Below are 22,726 nucleotides of genomic sequence, written 5' to 3'. Positions count from 1 at the left end.
CAAACAGGATAAATCTCTTTAGAGCACAAGAATAGGGAGTCAACTAGCAGGGTTATGGAAAGGGGCTTTACAGTCTTAACTACCTGCTGGATTAATGCTCAATAACGTAGGTTCTAAAGCATGTGAATCAGTGTAAAAACAGTTTCTGCTCCTTGAAGTGTTAAGTCAAAGAAAGGAAACTGGGAAAAAAAGGAGTAGAGGGTTAGAATATTTACAACCATGTCAACAATGAGTCCTTTTACATAATACATAAGGCTCTGGAAAAAAGCCAGAGCAATCTGTTGCTCCTGACAGCAGTAGTCTATCTATAATACATTCAGGAAGATGATATGAGACTACTATAAAAGATGTGTTCTGCTTGAAAACAAATAGTTTGTTTTTTTCTTATGTATTACGATATGATTGATGAAAACTAATACAGGTTTGAATCCTCATTTCGGGAAAAGAACAGTTTCCATATGACCTCTGTTTTTCTAAAAGGGGAGTGTATTGAAATTCAGCCAGACAATAATCATCCATATAAAGCAATTTTAATATGGTCCAATTACTTGGTGGAACTATGTTTTTAGATAGAAATACATTTTATGTGCCCTAAGTAACTTTATGAAAACTGCAAATTGAATAGCGGTTCATAATAACATCTACAAACAGAGCAGAGCTCCTGTAGTGAATAGCATAAGCAGGTTTTGGAACTGCTGTACAGAGAAGACCAAGGGTAGACCTACTGTAGATCTGCTATACAATAAGTATTAAATAAAGGGCTTACAATGACAAATTAGTAAAGGGCTAGGCTTAAGGTAGTCAGGACATTGCCTTTGTTCCAGCTAAATCCTTAATTAACAAAGTGATCTGCAGTGATCACCTTTTTAACCCAGTGATGTGGTGATCTGGGTTAATTAAGCATCCGAGGATCAGTTCTTTGCTTAACGTATTTGAAAAGTGACATGAAATCCAGGTGCCGAGTTTGAGTGCTCCTGGATTAGCATTGCAGGGATGGTTAGGGCTGTAGTTGGCACCAGAATCAGTGGCTATTCTTATCAAGCTCATTAGTTGCTGAAAAGAAAATTAGATGTTGATGACGTATATGTAGTTCAACAGATTAAGACTTGAAAATCTTAATCTCATTTCATTTCCCATTCTAAAGGAGAAAGTATTAGGAGAAAAATGGCAACCGATTTTTTTAAACTGTTTTCTCTGAATGTGAAGAGCAGTGTCACAACAAAGAGCAGTCGACTGTGTTATACTTCTGGAATGTGTTTAAATGGACGAATTGAGAATCAGAGATGACAAGCACTGGTGATCAAAAGTTGCCTGTCTGGGCCTAGTTCATTCATGACTTAATCCCAGTTGCTAAACTACAATATTATATCCCTGACATATTTCTGGGTATTTGTCGGCAAAAAAAAACATCATACAGAAAGATACACATTTTAATTCTGTTGAAATTCTCAATATACATCTCTTAGTGATCAATATTTTCTGAAACGGAATTAATTATATAAAAAAGCTATTACAGTAGGTTAAGCATCTTATATTAGATGTATGTGAAGACAATTCTACAGACTTACACCTGGAAACCAATTTTCAAAGGAAGCCTCTCATGAATCTCATGAAAGTAGCTGAAAATTAAGGCTCCCAAGAAAACAATGTAAAGGAATCATGGAGATATATATGCTAGACATGGAGAAATATAGTTTATAAATATATACTAAGATTTTTTTCCAAGTGTTCATGTTTTTATTCACTATTAATATGCACAGATATGGCAGGACATCAGTGTCTGGAATCCAACATGTCTTTCTTCAAATTACAAGCAGCTCTGTGTCTGGGAGAAGTGTTAAACTGATCCATTTAAGGCTTAACTGGATCAATTTATCCCTTCTTCACTGCCTACAGCAGTTGTTGATTTAAAGAGACATAAAGAAATGCTGGAACAGGGACAGAAATGAGCATCCTATCCCATACAGTATTCAAAATACAGTCCTATTGAGCTTTGACATGAATGTTAGTTAAATGAAAGATTTTCATGAACTCCACTGAAATTTGCAAACAGTTCTCCAATGTCCAAAAATAGACTAGAATACAGAATAAGGAAACTTGATATAGCCTCTGGGATGTGAACTGCACAAATTGTTATTCTAGGATTATACCACATTCTATACTGAAGAGAACTGAGCATCTTTAAATAAAGATGACAAAGATAACAAAGATGGGATTGATAAAGAGAAGTAAAAAAGTAAACAACTAATAAATAAATATATAAAATCAGGTTTGCATTAAAATCACTGGTTGCATTAAGAGCTTTTTGTAATACACTAGTGTTTAATGCAATAATCTGCTACATGTATATGACAGATTTCATGAGCCTTGAAAACAAATCGAAAGAAGAACTGCTAACACATGAATTTGGAGACAACGGTGCACTCTCCCCATTATAAGTCTTCATTCATGTCAGATGTGCCTTCTGAGTAACTTACACATAAAATATGTTCATGTAATACACACATACCTGTAGCAACCAAGGTTGCTAATGAACCAAGGTTCTGATTACTTGTTACTTGGTCATTAACGTTCTCATGGCTTTTGGAATGGTAGGGGTGTGAAGGCATGTGGGAAACAGGTTCTGCAAATCCTGACTAAACCCACACTGGGTTTGTATAATTTGGCCTCCCTGTTCTTTCTTTTCCACCTGATCTGTTGGATGCTATGTGCTCTCTAGGTGAGTGTTGCACTTCAGTGGTAGATAAAGTGACGTTACTCCTATATGTTAAGCACTTGGAGTGTTGAAAAACACTAATAATGATACAAAGGGAAGATCTGGGACTGGCTGCTGAATTCCTACACGGCTGCCCTTCATGACTAACAGCATGACTTGGGTTTTTAGTTCAAGAGCTAGCAAGTGACAGAGAAGATTTCTACACAGCATATTTACACAACCCAAGTAAATGTGAGAACGGTATTTAGCATACTCCAACTCAGTAGTGTAAATTTTAGTTCTACCTGACTGATTGGCATTTAAAAGGCCTCAACCTGTGGGTTCATTACAATCAGAGTTTTTCTCAGTCTGTATTCAGTGTAACATACTTTTCCTGCAGTTTTCCGAGACGATGAGATGTGTTCACACTTTGCCAGTTTAAGCTGTGTTTAAACCTCCTCATTTTTCTTTGCAATTTATCAGAGCACTTACTGTAACTCAGGATTTTTTTGCATTCTTCTTTTTTCTTTAGTAAAAGTGCAAGAAACAAATTGCTGAACAATATGGGTTACTGATTTCAAAGACTCAAACTGCTTATAGAGACTTTTTTGGGTGGTGAGGTTTTTCCTCTGAGTAAAGAAAATCACAACCTTACAAATTATGAATAATTCAGGAAACAAACACAAGAACACACAATGTTATGCATTTGCATTTTCATGGAAAAGATTTACAGATTTTTCAGATCCCTTCAAGGTTAGTGAGAGCAGCTGAAAGGAAACTTCTTCATGGGAAGGAAGGACAAATGCCTATTATACCTACAGGGCAGAACTCAGAACTCAGGTCAGTCACAAGTTAGGGGTCGTCATCTCTGCTGAAGAGCCACAATGCCTGTTATAATGTCTTGGATTTTTAGGACATCAAATTAAAACAATAAGACAAAAGTAAAAAGAAAAGCTCCAGGAGTGTGGCATCATCTTCATCAACTGGTTATTAAATAAAAATCAAACCTGCCGGTATAACGCCACCCCAGTATCACAAAGAGGGAAGACTTTTTGCTATTAACATACAGTCACACAGCGTGCAGTCTAAGAATCATACAGGACAGTATGTCCCTTTTTAGACCATTTTCAGTAAAAACAATATTGTTCCTATTGGGAGCAACCATCTTAATTGTATGGTTTAATTGGTGCATACTAAGTTAAATGATGAATTAAAGGCATATTAGGATTTTTCTTTTATAAAAGGATTTTGAGACTGGGAGCAATCAAGATACTAATTAACCTTTTCAAATCAGGCCGTAAAATGTTAGCATTGCAGTGCTGTAGACAGGTTAACAACCATGGAGATATGTGAGGGTATTTTTGATGGATTCATAAACATTGTTTTAGAAAGCTATGTAAAGGACACTTACATAGGAGGTGTAATATGGTGCTGAGTGATTACTACCATTGCCAACACAGATTGGTGTCTGATTTGCCAGCATTCTGGAGCAGATTTAACAAAAGAGCAAATCTGTCCCACACAGCTCAAAAGATTACCTATATACTGCATAATGAAGCCATCAGGGTCGATGTACTGAATTTCAATAACAGAGGTGTTCTGAAACCATTTAGAGAATACCTTAGATTACCTTAAGATGATCAGGCTTTTCACTTTTGTCTTAGTAGTCTTAAGGGACAGGGTAGTATAAAAAAACTGATAATTAATACATATGCTTAGGAATGGACATGCTTATTTTTAGGAGGCATGTTGTGTAATTCTTGATATATAATATACATATGAAAAAATATCACATTTCATGAAATCATACATACATTCTTAGATTAATAGTAAGCTTATTTTATTCACATTCTAATGATGTTTTTTAAAGAAGCTTTTGATATAGCAGTTTTAGAAAAAGTTGTTTACTTTTATTTTGAGACTGCTATGCAAAGGTGTTGCTGTAAAAAGAAATAGATAATTAAATCTGTACATCTGCTTTATCTGTATACCACTCTTATCCCTATAGCAAGGTCATGCTACAGAAACTAAGTATTGTGTCACACATTCTTAGCAATGAAGCAGAAATTTAATATATGTCTTATTTTTTCACAAGAGTATTTATCTAATTCAAAAAGTGCAAGCTATTATGATGAAAGAAATAACCTTTATTTGATTTTTAACAAATGAATCCTGCTGGCCATAATAAATATTGACTTAACTATCTTCTCTGCTGTAAAACTAAAATGGTAGGCCATCGAGTTCAATATATCGGAAGGGGTAAGAGTCAATTTTCACAGGGGACAACTGTATTTGGAGTAATAAAGTAGTGTCTCAACTCTAGTAAAGATGAATCACCATCAAGGCTTTTCACTAAACTAAACGCAGTATTTCAGTTCTGGTTGACTTAACTGGCATCGAGTCCTGAAAACAACAGGAAGACTGAAATTGACACACTAGCTATGAAAAGCATATCCCAGGGCCAAAAGAAATAGTTCAGTTTCTGCACCCCTATCTCAGAAGTTCTCAAAATGTGGTCACTCAGAAGTTCCCAAAATTTGGTCACATTCCACGTAGTTCCTACTCCCAGTGGCCTACCTATACTATTACTCATTCATTAGCTGTAATGAACAAATCTGAAAGCAGCAAAACCATTTTAAATGAATGTGTAATACCACTGCTATCAAAAATGGGTTACATTCAAGAAGCTTTGGCTTGGTTACCTATTCTTTTTTTAGAATCTTTGTGTGACAGCTTGTATATTTGAGGGAGAAAACCCAGCATTTCCATAAGAAGCGGTTCTATAAAAAAAACAATTCACCATCAACAAGCTTGTTTATTCTCTTCCCATCCATCATCCCCTTGTCCACTCCAACAGTGTGCCGAGGCTTTACTCTAACTGGTTAGGCCTCCAGGAAGTGTCTACTGTCTCATGCCAATCAAGCACGCCCAAGGGAGCCAGCAGCCAAAGGTCATCAAAAAGACTAGACTGTTTAGATTTAGATTTTTGCCACAATGGCATCGAATGGGATGAGGTATTTTCTGCGGCTACCTATATGTTGTGTTAAAACAGACCTGTGTGGAAAGCCAGTGCTGTTTGCTACTGTATGAAATATGGACCAATTAGTAAATGTACAGTAAGTCCACTTGAGTAAGATATTTGTGATTGAGCAGTCACATGGCTTAATTCCCCAAAACAAACACCACTCACTGTCACAGCTGCTAAACGTTATACAATATAAATGTTTTGGATAAAGAACATTTCAAATAAAACACACACACATTTATGTACCCTCTCAACTGTAAAGGGAAATAAGGGAATTAGAGAAGTATTTCAGCAACACCATACTTCACAAACTGGATGGACGTACAGTACCATACACATACTTTGGATTTTATACTGTATCTCTGAAATCAATAATTATTTTGATTAATCACAAAAAAGTGATGATCCAGTTCATTTTCAGATAGCTGATGAGAAAGATACTCAAGATTAATTTTCAGGAAAACATTTTCAGTGAGTCATGATATAATTGTTTTTCAAATCGGAAAAGAATAAATACCATTGACAAATAAAATCTAATCATAGTTACAGTGACAAAACTATTGGCACTACTAGTGCCAGAGCTGACCAGGCCTCACCAGGCCTTCCTGAGTGTGCTGCACAGCAACAAACAAATCACTGCCCCAAACTGTCCTTGATTTTCTAGGTGGTGATGTGTTAGTTAGTTCACTTTATTGTCCTTCTGCACTTATACAAATGCACACGAGAGGATAAAATATAGTTTCTCCTGGGCCGAGGCGCACAATACACTAGGAACAGTCAGCATAATGCCACAGTACAACACAGAAGAACACACACAAGGGGGGAGAATCATTAGCAGATATGAAGGTAGTATTGGTATATACAGTAAGTAAAAATAAAACAATGTAATGAGTACATAAATAGATCAATAAATAAACAGATCAAGAAGTAATGCATGTGATGCAATTTGGTGCTGTTTCAGATGAGAAATAACTGGAGGAAGATGTTTACATGCTCTCATTCTCTTAGTATGGCAAAACATGCTGATAAAAAAATAACAAATTCAAATTGGGAATATACAAAAAATAAAAGAACTGGTGGTTCTTCTCTATTATAAAAAGTATTAGTCTCATGCTATTTAATGTGCAAGAGGCCAGTGGAGAAGAATTTGTTTTGTACAAAATGTTAATAATTCCAATTGGATTACACTGAATTTCTTTTTTTTTTTTTAATTTTGTTAATGTAGCCATGAATCTAAAGGAGCTGGTTTTTGTTAGGCTTCTCTATAAATATGTAAAGAACACAGGAGCTGGTGTTTAGTTAAGGACTTGGCACGGAATTAACTCACTCATAAAGTACAGTGTGTTAACCCGCACGTTAACTCTACAGGGTTTTTGAGCTTTGTGGGGGAACGAGCCACCTTAGCTGTCAGTGGAGGGACGTACAGTACATCACCCTGAAGGAACCCTGTTAAGATCTGGGTGCCATGGAGAAACCAGATAGATCACAAGGGTACAGACCATATAAGGGTGGCACTTTCATTTTATTTCACCAGGACTGGTCCAGCCCTGGCTCTGGGATTTCCTGTAGTTCTTGTGGTTAATGTGAGCAGATCCTCTTACGTCACACTGCCAGTTAATAGGGACCTGCCATAGTCATATCATACCATCCTATGATAACATACAGCTCTAGACATGTATTGTCAAAATCACTGATATCTGCAAAGAAAATAGCATACTAAACTTGCAATATATCTTGGCAGCAGAAGGGCATATTATAAAGAAAAATGCAGTGTGACTAATTTGTTCTGTGAAAGTGCCATTTGTCAGTGACTGAGTAGGAGTGTACACTTAAGGTAAACTCTTAAACCTGACTGGCTCATGAAGGCCAAACTACGCTTGTTTCTTCACAGCTACCATTATTAAGCTTTATTGTAAAATACTATTTAATGGTGTTTTACTTCAAAATATCAAAGAATCTAAGATCAAAAGCTACAAAAATAGTCTAGAATATACTATGAATATACTAGAATGTAAGGGCCAAGGAAAAACCCATGTGATGAGAAGCACGTCTAAGAATAGCTTCCTTAAATTACAAAGCTAATAAGCTTCACATTTTAGAACTGGTACAGAAAATGAAGACGACGAACCTCTAGTGCAGCCTGCTCCTCCCACACAGTAAATGGCACATATTCTTTTTATAGAAGTGGAAGACGTGAATGAGCAAACTTAATAACATGGGACATTTGATTATCTGATGTGATTTGATTTGTAAGGGAGCTTTAGAATGCGTTTCTTGTTTAAAGGAATTATCTTATTATATTTTAGGCATGTAATCAGATTTTAATGATGTTGTCAAGCTGGTCTGTGACAGGGTGCCATGTGAGCACATGGTTTGTCCAGAGGGAACTATTGTTTCTTCCCCCTTTCGTAAAAAGAAATACATGAATGAACATTAATGGTATAGCTAATACTAATAATAGTCAGAAGATCTTTCTGTCATCTGTACATCCGGTCTCACAGCAGTACAGATGAAAAGGGAACCAAAACAGAGATATCATTTACTCCACAGCTTTTATCACCCACCAGTGTCACACGGCTCCACAGCCGAAACGTTGTGTTTCTTTTCTTCTCTTTTCACCATGGAATAAACCTTTTCTTGTTCCTAAACATAGCACAACCTATATTTCATCTTTGCCGTATCATTTGTATAATTTGTTTAGCATTTCACAATCAGAACCTCAAGTTTCAATTATTTAGGAATTTGCCAATTACTCAATCTATCGCAATACCTATTACTGTGCATTGCTTGGCTTCTCTTTTGGGTTCTCACACTAATTACAATAAGTTGATTTTAAATAGTCTTTCAGTGCTGATGTCACAGGATGTTTTGATTTGTTTGTGGAAATGTATGAAACAAAATCGGTCATGGCATTCTGACCTGGTATTCATTTTAAAATACCATTATTGAAAACTTATATTAATATAATCAACCCCCAGAAATGGCACAGAACCCTGAAAGTATTATGAACCCGACCAATAAGAGAGTTGCGGTACCTTGATTTCATGAGCACTCAACACGTGAAGGAAGAAGGCCTGGAACTGATTGAGTCATGACCCATGGTGTTTAATTTCCACATACACAATGACTTCCTTCCATAATATTTCATAAGTGCCTTGTCTTGTCTATTCTGCCTTATCCTGCACCAATGAGAAATCACAGCTGCGCAGTGATTGACTTACAAAGCAGTTGAAAGCCCATTGTCAGTTTTCATTATCAAGCAGAAGATGTATATGTTTCGACAATGGCTGTCCATTATAAACAATGCAGGGGTTGTCAACATTAATTGCAGTCCAATAAAAGAAGCCAGTGACATTTCAAGCCTGTGATTCCTGCAGTATGTTGATGATAATTTGATAACAGTTTTAATTAAGGTCTAAAATGGCAGAGAGAACGCTCTTACATTCCTCGCACACATCTCTTTCCTTCAAGCACATCCTCCCCCTCGCCCCCCCAACCCCTTCTGCAACACTCTACAGTGACTGGAGTAACAGAAACCAGCAATTAAACTTGTGCTGAACATGTGCTCTGTGTATTTATAAAGTTCTTACCTTTCTGGAACAAACGTCATGTTCATTCACTTGCTGAAGGTTATGTTTTATATCTCCTGAAAGACAAGAAAATAGTAAGGCACGGTTATTCTGGAATTTTGGGATAAATGATGAAAACTGATTTTGTGTCAATGTGATTGATTGCATTTTGTGTACAATAAATCTATTCGAATTATACAGTATGTTGTGTTTTTTTAGCATACTGCTGTACACGGACCCAGATATTGGTGCACTTTTTTGTCTGCTGTGCTCTTAATAACCTCTTTCTCTTAAAATTTTGAAAAAAACAAGCACATGAGATTTTGGAGCCAACATTGGCTTTGACGATTTGCATTTCAAATGCATACTTCTAAAACAATTGGCCTTCCAAATTTCAAATCCTTCCTGAAAAATATCACTTCACCTTAAATCATTTCATCTGAGAAGTCAACCATGGCTTTGCAGACTGAAGAGAACAGATGGTAGCTCAGTGTATCACTGCCTCACCAGGAGCTCCCAGGCCACATTTAGAAAAAAAAACTGTGGCCAATATAAGCAGGGCCAAATCCTTTGACCTTCTGGCAAGTCTGCTCCATACTGAGGCATGGCAGAAAACAGGCCTGGCAAAGGTGCCACATAAGGTTAACTTGATCACATTTCCATCTTTCATCTCCGATGACCTTAGGTCAGCTTTTTTCCCAAATCAGGCTTGCACACTGTTTGCCAGAGCACATCATGTCTATGCAAAGTTTATACTTGGAGAAAGCTAGCTAATAAGAGTAAGTGCTGTGATGAGAATAGAATATGTCTAAAGCATATAAACCACAATTAAATGCAACTTGATCTTAGGTGTAAGAGAATGTGGAATAAATAAATGAATAATCCATGTAATAGGTCTTATTAAGAACATTGAAGTGAAACACATGAAGTAAAATGCGCTGTAAACTAGTTCAAAGGAGCTGAAATACTGTACTTGAAAGCATTTCCTTCATTCTTGTGAGGATCCCTGGACGTCTATATGGCAGAACCTAGTTCACCTCTAAAGTGAAATGCTGTGAAATTGATGATATTGCCAATGTTTAAAGTTTAAAGGTTTGTATAAAAACATTATATTGAAATAATGCATCTGTGTTATGCTTTAGAAATTAAGTTTTAAGCTGACAGAACAAATTGTTTATGAACACAAAAGCAAATTAAATATATTTCTGTAATAATATGATATGACAACATAAGAGTGCAGTCTTGTGGAAGTGAGGGACACATTTGGACAAAGTTCAGGGCTTATTATATAGTGGACGAAAGAGTTTTGGTCATGGTAAGGAACGTAATAAAATCTGAGTGTACAGTATCAGAAAGTTTGAAGTACAGTATCTGCATTGTAATACACTATGTCTTTTGGAGCCACTACAGGGATGGCAGATTCCCTTTGTACATTTGGAAGCTTGAGAGAACATCTTGAGAGAATTTTTTTTGTGAATTCTGTACTATGTCTAACATCAAATGTGGCAAAGCATAATGGATAAACCCGTGGGTTACTTTGGATTAATTTGGGAATTTGATTTCCCACTGCAGGCACTGCGGTTGCACCAAAGTGCTCTACTCCTGTTGCTCCAGTTCACTAGCTTTGGAAGTGGTGACACACGTTGCTGGGGGGAAATCCCCGAGAAGGACCAGAGTCCCATAGTCTCCTGCTTTCTGTTCACTAACCACTGTGATAATCAGGATGGGCCAAGACTCAGTGAGCCATTGCGCTCTGGTATGTACCATATCTCCAGCATTGTGCAACAGTGTTTGTTGATGAGATCTGTTTTCTACAAGTTTAATGTAGTGCTTAGGGTGACTCAAGTTTTGAAATGACAGCAGTGTGTAAAAAAATCAACAAGTATCTGGATTCAAAAGCATATTGTACTCCCAGCAGTATGAGAACGAGTAGAAAATCTATGATATCATGGTGGTGGATCTGGGGGCTGTTCATCTTGATTTTCATAATAACGCATGTCTGGTATCCACAAGAATTATACAAAAGCTGTGTGAGTCTGCTGTAATAAAAAGTATTTTTTTCTTCCGTATTGCAGCTTCTGCATGATATTTTCTTAACTGTAGGCATTCTTGTTGAATTCTGAACACATTTATTGATCTTTACATTCTTTTCACACACCTTGGTTAGTGAACTTTGTCAGTTTGTTTGTAGTGTATCTCCTTAAATGGAGATGAGACATTCTGAGATATGGTTTATTACTTTTTTCTACCTGTATATTAATACTTTTTTTTTTGTTGATATTTACACTTTTTATCCAGCGGTATCACCTAACGTATAAAACAAGTCATTACATTAATATTCTGATTGTCATTATGTTTTTTAAAGCAGCTACTTTAACTTAGTTAATTCGCCCAGGTGCCCCCTGCTGGAAATTCAGACCTCACCTAAAATACATGTATTAATGCTGTCAGCATTGAACTGGGGAGTTTAATTTCATTCTAACCACTTCTTAGTCTACACTTTATGTGTTTTTATATTTTTGAAGAAAAAAGTAGTCTATTATGTGATTATAATTTATACTGTATATCGGAGTAATGGATGGCAGGTGATGTCCTTAGATATGCAGAATACGGTTGGGAAAGGATACCCCACGCTGAAAGAACATTTGGGAAATATGGAGGGCTTCAGGCATATATACACCAAAACCCATGAGCACAGATCATACACTGTCATAGTGGTTTTATCTGTGTCATAAAGATACAGCTTAGCTGTCATTAGTATGATGTACACAGTTACTGAGGAGGTTGTGTGTTTTATTATTTTTCAACCAAGCGTATGAACAACACTGTGGTGAGCTTTGACCACTGCTGAATCCATTCTGCCCCACTAGGTGGAGTCAGATAATGGAAATCGTAATCACATTTTTATGAAGTTTTGGAAATATTATCACACCACTTATGGATCAGAAGTAGAATAGCTCCAGGAGAGTTTTAAGTAACAATTTCCATCACTTTATTTGGGTTTCTGGTCAGTGCAAACTGAACTAAAGACTACAGTAATACACTGAGTTCCTGGGAAATGCACGATGATAACATGCAACAGCGTAATGTAGTGACCCTTTTAAAAACAAAGAGTTTAAGTGTTAAGTGAGCTTTGGTTCAGTTTTTGTTACCTTCTCTGAATATGAACTTTCACACTAGTGCACTGAGAATAAATGTATTTGTGCCAATTCGGGATTAGGTACAACAAAGAACTGGGGCATCAATGTCTTTCATTCAGTGGCAGAAACAAAATTATTCTGTTAATGCAAAGTGGGCAAACTGTAAACCACAGCTGTGACAGACAGCAATACAGGATCATACTGTACTGTATGATCTCATTCTATATCTCCAGTGAAATTCATACTCCAACGATTCCCAACCATACATATTCTGATATTTTTGGATGTCTCCTCTTAAAAGCTGCACTTACCTCTTTAGAAAAGATGTGATATGTTCCTTAACTGACTATAATCTGCATTAGCTGAGAAAATACTGCCCAAAAGCACAAAGTCTCATTAGAATTAAATGGCCTTATTTTAACATTTATGCTCATTCAATTTTCTTTTCCATTTATTGAAGTGCTTCAATTTTGACTTGGTAGTTCTTTTTTGGGGAGGGCGGGATAGTGACAGCATTTGTTTTTGTCTAGGCATATTGGTTAATAAAGTCCACATTCTCATTTTAATGTTCCCTGTGTCATCACCCTCTACAGTAGGTCTCCTTGGGACATTTGCCATGTGAGTTTGCCACTTTTGCTACATTTTAGTTTAGTGGTTTAGTGACGTGATTGTTGATGTGATTTCCTAAGGCTTTCACTTTCCTGTATTGTTCTGTACTTCACTGTACCATTGGAAAACCATGGTAAAGCTGTGAAAATCGTATGATACATTTACAGAATTAAAGTTTTGTTATAGCTGACATGAGTGGAAAAACCCATGTGATCACACAGAAGAACTAGTTATGAGAGGAAATATATAAACTACTTGTCAGAAACAAACACCCTGTCAGTTGTTATTGCCTAAATGCATCACGATTTCTTAAATTGATAAACAAGCTCCTAAATGACCATATCTGTCCTGCTTCCAAAATACCAGTTTTTCAAATATCATTGGACCTCTTCAAACCATTTTTCTATTAAGCTCTGCTTTGTTCATGCTCTCTCGCTAAATCTCTCTCAGAAAATCGCTGAGAGCTCGGTCTTGTTTGAAATAAGTCATAGAACAAACGAGTCAGCAATCCTCAACACACCAACCCAGATCGATGCATAATTGCACCAAGGGTCTTCATATTAAAGGATGGCATTTGAAGCTGAAACAGGATCAATCAAGTGACTAATCCTAAGAGAAAAAAGGCAGATAAGATTCTATCCTATCCACCTGTTTTGTCATAGTTCCTGCTTCAACTGGTACTGGTGTGAAATTCACCTTTTCATTTTCAGTATTGGTGAAGGAATTCTTAACATTATCTAGTAAAATTATTTCTCTTTTACCTGTGCAAAATCTTGTTTCAATGATGTTCTGTTATTTGTTGCTTTGATTTTCTGCTTCAATTAATATATAAAATAATTAATTAAAATAATTGCAACTAAAAGTTTTATTGTTATCTTTTCATACAAAGTCAATATTTTTCCTAAGAGAAAATATTAGAGAATCCTACAGAGGCAGGAACAATTATTGACTGTGCAGCAGTAATTTCTTCTACCCAAAAGCACAGCATTCAGCAGGAGCCATTAGGACAAAACAAACTCTTTACAATTTTTATATTTCAAAAAGAAATAAATTGAAAATGTACACTTCCAAGTTGTCACTTATTACTGTATATCACCACTTGAACAATCCACCTCATTCCACACTTTGAACTTTGGGATTTGTATCATCTGATATTGACTATTTACCATTTACTAGTTATGTGCATGCAACAAATATTTTGGTTAAACCAAGACAAGAACAACTTAAATTAAGCTCTCAAAAATTCTGCTGAAAAAAATGTAGTTACTCATTGTTTGGTTCATACAGAGCATCAGCAACATCAGCAACAACCATAGGTCTACTTATATTTTATCGACTTAAACATAAAGATGTTTCAGCTCCAAGAATTTTTCCTGGGAAATAATTATCACAACAGAAACAAAGTGACATGAATCACTACTTTAAGCGTGTGCATTAAAGATTATGAACCAGGAGGTAGTATAATGTATGTTGGTAGTTTAAATTTACTGGATAAATTAGAAATTAGAACACTAAATTGAAAGAGTACTTGTTTGTCTAGTAGTAGACAAAAATCAATATACACACACTGATTGTGAACTACACAATATAAAATGTTATTCATACAACAAAAAGCATGCAAAATAAGCCAATACAATTATAAATGTGTGCATGATCATTCTGTTGTGATGGCCAATAGCTGATCATCTAGGGATTACAAAGATGCTCATGATAGCAGTTTTAAAATAGATTAACTATTGCACTTGTTAATATCAAAATTCATTATTTAGATCAGACCAATATCATTACAGTACTTCAATATTCATACTTGGTTATTATTATGAACTAAACTTTATCAAATATGCATTTGGAATAATAGTTTAATTCTCAAGATTTATAATGTGAAAATTGAATGTATACTCATCCACAGAGCAGGCTGGCCAGGTGACTTAGTGTAAAGCTTGGAAGTCCTGTAGGGAGACAGAGTTAAAGCTTGATTCTTCACAGCTGTGTCCTGACGTCTTTCTCTGTCTCTGTGCCAAGGATGCCCTATGGCACAGGGAGAGAAAACCGCTGCTTGGCCTTGTGCCGAATATGTCTCTTCAGGATTGGAAAGAATTTCTCTTTAACTTTTTATTCAGTGGCTTTCCAACAGTCTGTACAAAGTCCGACTTGGGTTCGGTCCATGAGTAAGACATAGATGAGGAAGAACTCATGGTTTGCTCACTCTGGTTGTAGCTGCTGCTACTGAATATACAGTACAGTATACTCATATTCAGGCTGTTGACAAAAGTCAAAATATATTTTATAGATCCAGCAAAATTAAAACTTGAGTAGTTAGATTAAAGACCTCTCTCGGTGCAGGGAAAATCTTGTACAGAATTCTTTTTATGTTTCTTGAACTTAAGATAATTTTAATTAAACATACTGATTGCATTAACGTGGTTGATTAGCTTATCAGGTTCCCAGATTTCAAGTGAGATAGAGAGCAAGTTCCATTGTTGTGCACCACCTTTGAGGTCCAGTAATCACTGTTGGTGATTGGTTAACATCAGGTGTAGTACCCCCCCCCCCCCCCCAGCTGGTTGCTCATTTGATGATCATTCTGAGGTACGATGATCTCCAGCTAGGGAGCTGAGTTTAATGGTATCTCACAGGCTTGTAGACTAGGAAGCACCAGTGTTGCACACTTCATCATTGGAGGTGTCAAAGATGGACCCAATTTATGATGTCCTGTGTTGTGTTAAAATTCAAGACTCTCCTGAGCCTCATCTCAGAAATATTTCTGAACACTTGAATCAGAGGAGCAGGGTCATGGTCCTTGTCCATTCAGGATAACAGGAAGTTGATTAAAAATCTTTTTGAACACACTAAGCCTTGCCACTACAAAATCATCCCACTGGGTGATTAATTCATGTTTACATAAGTGAAACCTGACAACACAGAGCAGATTTTGTATATACCTGATGACAAAAAGAGCGCATTTTGGGAATATACAGTATGTGTGACTGTAATAATGCATTCCTGCTACATTGTATTATTATTACTTGATCATTAATTGGAATATAATGACTAGTTTGTTTACCACTCTATGTATAAAAATGCCTACTTCAAAGCATTTGGAATCATGACAGGGCTAATGTACAGTATACTCTCAATGCAATCAGAGAAACAATTGCTTCAATTCTTTATTCTTCAAATTGGATATTGTAAGTGTATTTAAGTTCCCAGTTCCTGTCGGCTAAAGGAATTGCTTTGAACTCCAAAATGGGAAAAAATGTCATTAAGTAAAGGTGTATTTACGTTAGGGAATCCAATATTTTCTTAGTAAAGAAAAGACAGGAAGTTACAATGAGTTGGATTTTGAGTCCCTAGCTTCTAAATCAGAATTGCCTGTGAAAGGCTCTTGTCATTTGTGAACTACAATTATCATGATTTAATTTGAAACCTCTTGAGAAAAGGAAGGAAGAGTTTGCTTAACACATATAAGTTCAAAAGTATTCCAAATGTTTGTAAATATGCAATTTTTCTAGAATCATAAGCAGTCCTGAAATGATGAATTTAGTCCTGCAATGCATCACTGCAATCCAGTGATTCAAATAATTGAGACTTGCAAGTGTCATACACAAGTCAATGTGATGGAAGTGTGTCACAAAATATGAAATATTGCCAACATAAATTAATTGCCTGACCTTGCTAAACAGCACAACATCTGGTCAGGGTTTCACAAGCTTCAGTAACTCAACAGCAGTTATGACAGGAAGCACTTATTTTGCTTGACCATAACTAGACGCTAAGACTGATGGTAAAAATGTATGCAATTATTTGTACGGGAATGAGAAAGCTTGCAGAGAAACACACAATGGAGGTCATGAATCAAGGGTGAGACGCTGATGAAACAAACTATCTACAGAGACAATAGTGCAGCTCTTCCCTGTGATTTGTTACAGATGATATAACAAGACTAGTGAAATTTATTTCTTTAAACAGTACAATCGTCTCAAAATTCATTAACCTAAAGTAACTGGCAGCACATGCACCTTTAGGTATGATTTAAAAGAAAAGACTTCTTTCTGAGTAAAGAGTCCAGACAGAAAGCAAAGTGTTGCACTTGTGGGTATAGTGCACCTGCTATACTGTGCAGGTTGTAAGCTTTTCCAATGAAATATACAGAAGGATTGTCAAAAGCGCCAAGACATCAAACTGTTCACATCAGAAAAAAGTGATGAGAAAAGAAAGCTGTGTTTGCAGCACGTCCAAGCACACACTTCATGAAGGATTTTTTCAGGACTAACAGAATGGAGAATCTATAATGAATGTCATTAGATTTAATTAAAACCACAAAGATGGTCGGAATCATCATCAGATTTTCTACTCTCTCCACCCACCATCTGTGTGCAAAGATTGAGTGAGACTCTAAAGTGATGATCTAGTTTAACTATTAACTTTTTAGCAAAAAAGATCAATAGGAGTTTTAAAATTCAATTTAGCTTGCAGTCATGTTGCCAAACATTTAGACTTCCCAGGAGGTTTTATAAAAAAAAACTATAATGTTGCTAAAGCTGCAGTCTTCAGTGTATTCCTATTTAGAACTCAAACTAGCATGATATGAATTAAACTGAGACTCCAGTGGCTCACATAAAGAATTCTGACACTGTACTTTGAGGTTCATTTAACTCTAGCCTAGACTAAACCCCATGGGAGAGATAAATTACCATCTACATCTACAAATGAAACAAATTTGTTGTTTTCAGTTCTCCTTTGTATAGCTTATATCACTACAGGATATGGAAATGACAGACTACTACAAGTCTTTGATTGATTTTTTGACATGTTCTATATTTTTATAAAAAAAGAAAATACAGCATACCTGTACATGCAAAATAAATGGATAATCATATACATGTCAGATGCTATACATGATCACTTATAGCACAGGAATTTCTCCATGTTGTCCATGATCTATGATTAAATTACTCAAATGGCTATAATTTCTTAATGATGGGTATGTACTGTAGCATTTTACAGCCAGGATGAAGACATGAGATATTCCACACTCCAAACGCATAAGGACCCCTGAGGTTTGATTTTGAATTTATTGCATTTTTGAAAGCAAATATGTTTCGGTGGTAGTGTTTTTACTTTGGAAACTACAGAATACTGCACTGTTGTAAATTGTCTTAACCCCCATATAAATACTGTATTGGCTGCATTCGTCTCAGTGGCTCTGTGGGTGTGAAGATCTCAAGTAAACTAATACAGCTGGTTTTACTGCTTAATTGGTCCTATTAATAAGGCGTAATTAAAGCTGACAATAAAAAATGAATATTTTCAGGTTACCTGCATATGCTTGACCTCTGATGAGTCTTCAGGAAGTTAGAGGTTCAGGATTACTTACTGTATTTATTACTGTACAATATGGTAAAAGTGTGTGCTTTGCAATGTTTTCATCTTGTGCCCTTGAATAGAAAACAAAGCAATTCTGATTTCAGTAAACTAAGAAAAGGTGGACCTAGTCAGCACTGAGATTGGAAACCTGCAAGGAAACCCAGATGCTGTTGGTGAGCCAATGGCAGCACTCTTCCTTCCAGACCAGAATTTCCAAAACTAATGCCTGGATATACTTTTATGAGACATTAAATTTTGGTCATTTCAATCCCCATTTGCTGAATACATTTCACCCTTTTCTGATTTACAGTCTAGATTTTTTAAAGTCTGAACTGTTACTGTAAAGCTGGCACTTAATACTGTTCTTTTAAATTTTCTCCATTCATTGGAAGTTTCATTTCACACCTCTCTGCACCCATTCTGACTTCACACCTCACACTGGCCTCTCTTTCTGTCCCCTGCTCCCGCCTCTCACTCCTCCTCCCTCCCAACCTTTGTTCTCCCGCTACTTTACCTTTGCCTACTGCCCTGTCTCTCTCACATCTGAAGAAGGCTCCACGGCCGAAACGTTGTGTTCTCTTTCTTCTTTTTTTTCAGCATGGAATAAACCTATTACTTAATTTGTCTGCTTGGTGGATGCTGCACTTTACTCTTGGGTGAAGTAGACTCTGTCCTACAAGTAAAATGTTGTGGAATACTTTTGGATTACAATTGTGATATAAATGCAATTACTGTAATCACCCAGTTATTCAGTAAAGTAACTATCAATCTAGGATATTTACAACAGAGAACTTAAATATTTGTTTGGATCATAATTAGGAACACAAAACAGTAAACAGAAGTTGTTGAAGTCTAATTAGTTAAACGAAGGAGAACGTAGTTCATTTCTTGCCTTAAAGGGTTCAAGGAAATTAATGTCTTTTAGTCTTTGGCAGATTAGAAGAGCATACAGTTATGTGAATTCCAGAAAGATATTGATAAAATAAACAGAACATGTGTTTCATGTGTAAAAAAGTTACATGTGCAAACTTTTTTGAAGTTGGTGTTCTGACTGAAAATACCAAATACAGCTTTTAACCAAGGTCAATGTTGCTGAAACAGATATCCATGAATTCTTCAGCACTTCTCTATGAGCAACCAAATTATTGGAATGAAATGAAAGAGCCTGTTTCAATTACAACCTTTTATAGGTATTTTATTATACCTGTTGATATCAAAATAACATTTTTCAAAATCATGACAAGTTTATCATTTAAGGGTGACCTATCCTAAAACATTCTGAATATGAACCTGGATCAACTTTGTATGCATCTATACCCTGGTGAAAAAACGTGTCAGTTAACAGCAGCTGCAGATCCTGAATATGTTATACAACACCAGTGTTGGTTTTTTTGCCCATGAATGACTTATTCATTGTATTTTCTCAGTTCCCCACTGTAAATTTGCAACAAATTGGCGAACCAGATAGTAATGTAACATGGAAGGATGTGTACAAATGGTAGGGGGACATACTGAGCTTGCAAGTCAGCAGTTTGATTTGTCGATGATAAGAAGCCTTTCCTCCCTCAGGCATAATTTCTCGCTTCACAGCACACCACCTTGTCTGCAGCTACTTAAGAGTTTAAATGTCTCAATAAAATTAAGACAACTACAATCTTCACCTGCCAACACAATTCTAAAAAATTCAGTAGATGCAAATTATATTCCTTATTGCCAACAGTATATATTTATTTACTTCTGTATCTTCTTGAAATTAGGATTACTGAAAAGAAAAACTTACATGTTTTTTATCTTAAGTATGATCCTTGATCTCAAATATTTGCATTAATTATATTTTCTAAATGGGACTGTGGCTTTTTTGTTGCCTATGCTTTATGTTGATTTTGTCCTATCAGAAAACAATAAAAAAACCTTATTTTTTGTAAAATCTAATGAGCTTTAAGATTTCAGTTTTGTTCTACACCTATATTACATGAAACAAATCCACTTTTGTATAGACAAAAGAAGAATAAAAGACAAGTACACAAGTTCCATCCATCGGTTAACAGAAAGCACCTTTTCCATTGTGTGGGTCAAGGCAAATTGAAGTCTATACTAGAAGCACAGAGCAGGACTACAAGGTTGGGATGTCAGTCACACACAGAGACATTTTAGAGAGACAAATTAATCTCACCATTATATGTTAAGAATGTAAAAAGAAACTAAAAAGTATGGTAGAGCAACATAAAATAAAATCACTGAAGTAATAACTGAGGCAGCACAATAGCACAGTCGTGAGTGTTGCTGCCTTACAACGCTGGGTCCCTGGGTTCAGTTACAGACCTAAGTTGCTATCTGTCCTCCGACAGTTCAAAGGCTGCTAGGTTCACGGTGTGACTGTGCATCTCTGTGTCTTTGTCTTCGTGTGTCCTCTGATGGACTGCCATCCCATCCAGGGTGCCTCCTTGTGCTGTTGCTTGTGTAACAGGCTCCTTGTCCCCTGTGACCCTGTATTGGATGAAGTACTTAGCAAATTGATTGATGTCATTTAAACTGCTAAATACTTATATTTTGAGAGGAAACCATTGACATAAAATAATTCTCAAGTATTTAAAATCAATTAGAAAACTGAAACAAACTCAGTATGTAAAGGCATATTACACACAGAAAAATCAACTATGACAAACAGAACATTGACAGACAGTAGTGAGAACATTTTTCACATTGGTTAAAATTGGGAACAATCTGGGATGTCAACTATGTCTTCAGTTTGAAATTTAATAAGGAGAGCAAAGTGTGGCAAAACACACAGGGGAAGATCAACAAGAGCAAAAAATGACTGACTGATTTGTCTCCTCCTGGGTTTGTTGATGACATGAAGCAAAATAATTCCTGCCCCACAGTGGGAGCATCACTTCAGAATAGTATCTGGGCAGATGCTCTTGGGTATCACACCTTCCATCTGGCTCAGAAAGAAAGATCCAAAACAATGCATCACATAAAAGCTTTTGTTGAGGGAAACTGGAAAGATTTATCTTTTTTGCCCAAAAAGTAAAAAGGTTTAAAGTTTGGAAGGTAGGGTGTACTTCACCTCCACTGGGGGTTTTAATGACAAATGTACAGTAGCAATCAAAGGGAATTTTGATTGTAAGACATTTTTAGTGTTCACAATGCTTAGTATTCCTGATCTCAGTTGCTTTTGTGGATTGTGCACGTTTTATTTGTGCTCTCTGCTGTTTTCACTTTGATTTTTGTCCAGCATCCCAAGGGCATGCAAAACTTTTTGATTTGTTTCTTCAACTGTCACCCCCAGATCCCTGGTGACCGAGGGTGCTGGGTGCCTCACCTCATTACTCTGCTCTGTTGAGTGCAGCTCTTGGGTGTCCCTGCTCTAGGCTCTAAAATTGTGTTGCGTAGATACTGTAGAATGCAGTCTGGACGCTGCCCTGTTCAGAACTTGTCAGCCTACAAGGCTGCATGCAATGACAATGAGAATCTCTCCAGGTCATAATCAGCTATTAGCTCCTGAATGCACTGTCACTTTGAAACAGAAAATTAAGAGATTTAAACCTACAAACCAACAGCACTGACAGATATTCTGGAAATAATTTTGTCTTGCTGTGCTCAATTAAGTCATCTGCCTAAGCGATATTTCAGAAACAATGAGAGATGCCAAGCCACCTTGCACATCTCTAATAAGAACGGACACTGATGACTCAGAACAGGTAGACTGACTGACGCACCACAGTAAAGTAGAAGACTAACGGACTGTGTGTAATTCTTTGATGTGAATAATATCCCTTACACTGTATGATGATTCACTTTAGTCAGCCCTTCATGGCCCTTCAGCTAGTCTCACAATTATTCACAGTGTGTGTCAGGGTTAGGGCCATATTGCAGGGGTTCACATGTTCATCTATGATTTCTGTGAGCAACACATGGCTTTCTGCTCAATACCTTGATGCTGTGTTTATCTACTTCTTATCTAGTACGTACTGCATAACAGGATTTCATTGCTTTGGTTTAACGTCACTCAGATAATTGGAGCTCTGCTCTGAAACTAAACTTGCTAAGGATAGCATGACGATCTGAGTAACTTGTATCTCAGGGAGGGAATTCCTTAAAAAGCTCTTAATGTACGTGCAAATTTATAAATATTTATAAATATTGGGGAATAAATACTTTGGGGAAAATAAAAAGATTTTATAATTATCTGATGCATGCATATGGCAAAGCAAGTGGTATATTACTGATATACAGTAGCTGATGCTAAAGTTTGATGCTTAGACAGCCAAAGGAAAAAGAAGCTTAAGCTTCCATAAAAGCACATGGTGATATATAA

The 22,726-nt window shown here is 36.4% G+C and overlaps 1 protein-coding gene across 2 annotated transcripts in view; it reads right to left on the bottom strand.

Moving 5' to 3' along the window:
• LOC102682408 (leucine-rich repeat-containing protein 4C) overlaps nucleotides 1–22,726 on the bottom strand; it is a 446,308-nt gene that overhangs the window by 199,975 nt on the left and 223,607 nt on the right. For both annotated transcript variants that reach the window (XM_015338417.2, XM_069181633.1), the window contains exon 2: nucleotides 9,311–9,366. The gene's annotated coding sequence lies outside the window, so the exon portion shown is untranslated. The remainder of the gene's footprint in view (nucleotides 1–9,310; nucleotides 9,367–22,726) is intronic.

This window comes from Lepisosteus oculatus, chromosome 21 (assembly GCF_040954835.1).
Source record: "Lepisosteus oculatus isolate fLepOcu1 chromosome 21, fLepOcu1.hap2, whole genome shotgun sequence".
NCBI lineage: Eukaryota > Metazoa > Chordata > Actinopteri > Semionotiformes > Lepisosteidae > Lepisosteus > Lepisosteus oculatus.
The sequence above is the reverse complement of the archived record's forward strand: the minus strand, read 5'-3'. Positions and strand labels throughout refer to the sequence as shown.